The sequence below is a fragment of the Entelurus aequoreus genome, linkage group LG16 (assembly GCF_033978785.1).
Source record: "Entelurus aequoreus isolate RoL-2023_Sb linkage group LG16, RoL_Eaeq_v1.1, whole genome shotgun sequence".
NCBI classification, from domain to species: domain Eukaryota; kingdom Metazoa; phylum Chordata; class Actinopteri; order Syngnathiformes; family Syngnathidae; genus Entelurus; species Entelurus aequoreus.
Window position 1 is genome coordinate 9,648,560 of NC_084746.1, and position 6,000 is coordinate 9,654,559.

The window sequence follows — 6,000 nt, forward strand, 5'->3', positions numbered from 1 at the left end:
CATATATACTTTCATCATGTATATATTACTTGTTATTATGAATGTTACTACATGACATATATACTTACATCATGTATATATTACATGTTATTATGAATGTTACTACATGACATATATACTTTCATCATGTATATATTACTTGTTATTATGAATGTTACTACATGACATATATACTTACATCATGCATATATTACATGTTATTATGAATGTTACTACATGACATATATACTTACATCATGTATATATTACATGTTAGTATGAATGTTACTAGATACTACATATATACTTACATCATGTATATATTACATTATATTATGAATGTTACTAGATACTACATATGTACTTACATCATGTATATAATACATGTTATTATGAATGTTACTACATGACGTATATACTTACATCATGTATATATTACATTTTATTATGAATGTTACTACATGACATACATACGAACATCATGTATATATTACATGTTATTATGAATGTTACTACATGACATATAAACTTACATCATGTATATATTACATGTTATTATGAATGTTACTAGATACTACATATATACTTACATCATGTATATAATACATGTTATTATGAATGTTACTACATGACATATATACTTACATCATGTATATATTACATGTTATTATGAATGTTACTACATGACATATATACTTACATCATGTATATATTACATGTTATTATGAATGTTACTACATGACATATATACTTACATCATGTATATATTACATGTTATTAAGAATGTTACTACATGACATATATACTTACATCATGTATATATTGCATGTTATTATGAATGTTACTACATGACATATATACTTACATCATGTATATATTACATGTTATTATGAATGTTACTAGATACTACAAATATACTTACATCATGTATATATTACATTATATTATGAATGTTACTAGATACTACATATATACTTACATCATGTATATAATACATGTTATTATGAATGTTACTACATGACGTATATACTTACATCATGTATATATTACATGTTATTATGAATGTTACTACATGACATATATACTTACATCATGTATATATTACACGTTATTATGAATGTTACTACATGATGTATATACTTACATCATGTATATATTACATGTTATTATGAATGTTACTACATGACATATATACTTACATCATGTATATATTACACGTTATTATGAATGTTACTACATGACATATATACTTACATCATGTATATATTACATGTTATTATGAATGTTACTACATGACATATATACTTACATCATGTATATATTACATGTTATTATGAATGTTACTACATGACATATATACTTACATCATGTATATATTACATGTTATTATGAATGTTACTACATGACATATATACTTACATCATGCATATATTACATGTTATTATGAATGTTACTACATGACATATATACTTACATCATGTATATATTACATGTTATTATGAATGTTACTGCATGACATATATACCTACATCACGTATATATTACATGTTATTATGAATGTTACTACATGACATATATACTTACATCACGTATATATTACATGTTATTATGAATGTTACTACATGACATATATACTTACATCATGTATATATTACATGTTATTATGAATGTTACTACATGACATATATACTTTCATCATGTATATATTACTTGTTATTATGAATGTTACTACATGACATATATACTTACATCATGTATATATTACATGTTATTATGAATGTTACTACATGACATATATACTTTCATCATGTATATATTACTTGTTATTATGAATGTTACTACATGACATATATACTTACATCATGCATATATTACATGTTATTATGAATGTTACTACATGACATATATACTTACATCATGTATATATTACATGTTATTATGAATGTTACTAGATACTACATATATACTTACATCATGTATATATTACATTATATTATGAATGTTACTAGATACTACATATGTACTTACATCATGTATATAATACATGTTATTATGAATGTTACTACATGACGTATATACTTACATCATGTATATATTACATTTTATTATGAATGTTACTACATGACATACATACGAACATCATGTATATATTACATGTTATTATGAATGTTACTACATGACATATAAACTTACATCATGTATATATTACATGTTATTATGAATGTTACTAGATACTACATATATACTTACATCATGTATATAATACATGTTATTATGAATGTTACTACATGACATATATACTTACATCATGTATATATTACATGTTATTATGAATGTTACTACATGACATATATACTTACATCATGTATATATTACATGTTATTATGAATGTTACTACATGACATATATACTTACATCATGTATATATTACATGTTATTAAGAATGTTACTACATGACATATATACTTACATCATGTATATATTGCATGTTATTATGAATGTTACTACATGACATATATACTTACATCATGTATATATTACATGTTATTATGAATGTTACTAGATACTACAAATATACTTACATCATGTATATATTACATTATATTATGAATGTTACTAGATACTACATATATACTTACATCATGTATATAATACATGTTATTATGAATGTTACTACATGACGTATATACTTACATCATGTATATATTACATGTTATTATGAATGTTACTACATGACATATATACTTACATCATGTATATATTACACGTTATTATGAATGTTACTACATGACATATATACTTACATCATGTATATATTACATGTTATTATGAATGTTACTACATGACATATATACTTACATCATGTATATATTACATGTTATTATGAATGTTACTAGATACTACATATATACTTACATCATGTATATATTACATGTTATTATGAATGTTACTGCATGACATATATACCTACATCACGTATATATTACATGTTATTATGAATGTTACTACATGACATATATACTTACATCACGTATATATTACATGTTATTATGAATGTTACTACATGACATATATACTTACATCATGTATATATTACATGTTATTATGAATGTTACTACATGACATATATACTTTCATCATGTATATATTACTTGTTATTATGAATGTCATTACATGACATATATACTTACATCATGTATATATTACATGTTATTATGAATGTTACTACATGACATATATACTTTCATCATGTATATATTACTTGTTATTATGAATGTTACTACATGACATATATACTTACATCATGCATATATTACATGTTATTATGAATGTTACTACATGACATATATACTTACATCATGTATATATTACATGTTATTATGAATGTTACTAGATACTACATATATACTTACATCATGTATATATTACATTATATTATGAATGTTACTAGATACTACATATGTACTTACATCATGTATATAATACATGTTATTATGAATGTTACTACATGACGTATACACTTACATCATGTATATATTACATGTTATTATGAATGTTACTACATGACATATAAACTTACATCATGTATATATTACATGTTATTATGAATGTTACTAGATACTACATATATACTTACATCATGTATATATTACATGTTATTATGAATGTTACTACATGACATATATACTTACATCATGTATATATTACATGTTATTATGAATGTTACTACATGACATATATACTTACATCATGTATATATTACATGTTATTATGAATGTTACTACATGACATATATACTTACATCATGTATATATTACATGTTATTATGAATGTTACTACATGACATATATACTACATGACATATATACTTTAGTTTCAGTTTCAGTTAAGCTAGAACTAGCCAGCGCCAGGCTGGATAATCCATGTACGCATAGCAATTCTCTTAGAATAATACACAATTCACATAATGTTTTTTCTGTTGTGTCTGTGTCAGGGGTGGACATGCATTCTACTGAGGTGGCAAATTATGATATGTCCAGTCTATTGCAGCACCAAACAAACAATCGGAAAATTCCCGTCATATCAATTCCTAGATATGGTCGAAACTATTTAAAGTGCACTACGCATAATAAACGCAACATTGTTAATATTGCCACTACGGATAATCTTAACAAAAACTCGTCAAAACAGCCCAATACCTATAATATGGGCTTTTTAAACATAAGATCATTGTCTCCCAAGGCGTTATTGGTTAATGAGGTCATTAGAGACAACAATCTTAACGTCATTGGTCTTAGCGAAACCTGGCTCAAACCGGACGAATTTTTTGCGCTCAATGAGGCATCTCCTCCTAACTATACGAATGCGCATGTTGCCCGCCCTCTTAAAAGGGGAGGGGGTGTCGCACTAATATACAATGAAAATTTCAACCTTACCCCTAACCTAAATAATAAATATAAATCGTTTGAGGTGCTTACTATGAGGTCTGTCACACCGCTACCTCTCGACCTGGCTGTTATCTACCGCCCCCCTGGGCCCTATTCGGACTTTATCAGTGAATTCTCAGAGTTCGTTGCTGATCTAGTGACGCACGCCGACAATATAATCATAATGGGGGACTTTAATATCCATATGAATACCCCATCGGACCCTCAGTGCGTGGCGCTCCAAACCATAATTGATAGCTGTGGTCTTACACAAATAATACATGAACCCACGCATCGCAACGGTAATACAATAGATCTAGTGCTTGTCAGGGGTGTCACCACCTCCAAAGTTATGATACTTCCATATACTAAAGTAATGTCCGATCATTACCTTATAAAATTTGAAGTTTTGACTCTTTGTCAACAAGCTAATAATAATAATAACTGCTATAGCGGCCGCAACATTAATGCTGCCACAACGATGACTCTTGCTGACCTACTGCCTTCGGTAATAGCACCATTCCCAAATTATGTCGGCTCTATTGATAAACTCACTAACAACTTTGACGATGCCTTGCGCGAAATTATTGATAGTATAGCACCGCTAAAGCAAAAAAGGGCCCCTAAAAGGCGCACCCCATGGTTTACAGAAGAAATTAGAGCTCAGAAATTATCATGTAGAAAACTGGAACGCAAATGGCGCGCGACTAAACTTGAGGTTTTCCATCAAGCATGGAGTGATAGTTTAATAACTTATAAACGCATGCTTACCTTAGCTAAAACTAAATACTACTCAAATCTCATCCGCCTCAACAAAAACGATCCTAAATTTCTGTTTAGTACAGTAGCATCGCTAACCCAACAAGGGACTCCTCCCAGTAGCTCCACCCACTCGGCAGATGATTTTATGAATTTCTTTAATAAGAAAATTGAACTCATTAGAAAGGAGATTAAAGACAACGCATCCCAGCTACAACTGGGCTCTATTAACACAAATACGACTGTATATACGACGGACACTGCCCTCCAAAATAGTCTCTCTATTTTTGATGAAATAACATTAGAGGAATTATTACAGCGTGTAAGTGGGATAAAACAAACAACATGTTTACTTGACCCACTTCCTGGGAAACTTATCAAGGAACTGTTTGTATTATTAGGTCCATCAGTGTTAAATATTATAAACTTATCACTTTCCTCCGGCACTGTTCCCCTAGCATTCAAAAAAGCGGTTATTCATCCTCTGCTCAAAAGACCTAACCTCGATCCTGACCTCATGGTAAACTACCGACCGGTCTCCCACCTTCCGTTTATTTCCAAAATTCTCGAAAAAACTGTTGCACAGCAGCTAAATGAACACTTAGTGACTAACAATCTCTGTGAACCTTTTCAATCCGGTTTCAGGGCAAATCACTCTACGGAGACAGCCCTCGCAAAAATGACTAATGATCTATTGCTAACGATGGATTCTGATGCGTCATCTATGTTGCTGCTTCTTGATCTTAGCGCCGCTTTCGATACCGTCGATCATAATATTTTATTAGAGCGTATCAAAACACGTATTGGTATGTCAGACTTAGCCTTGTCTTGGTTT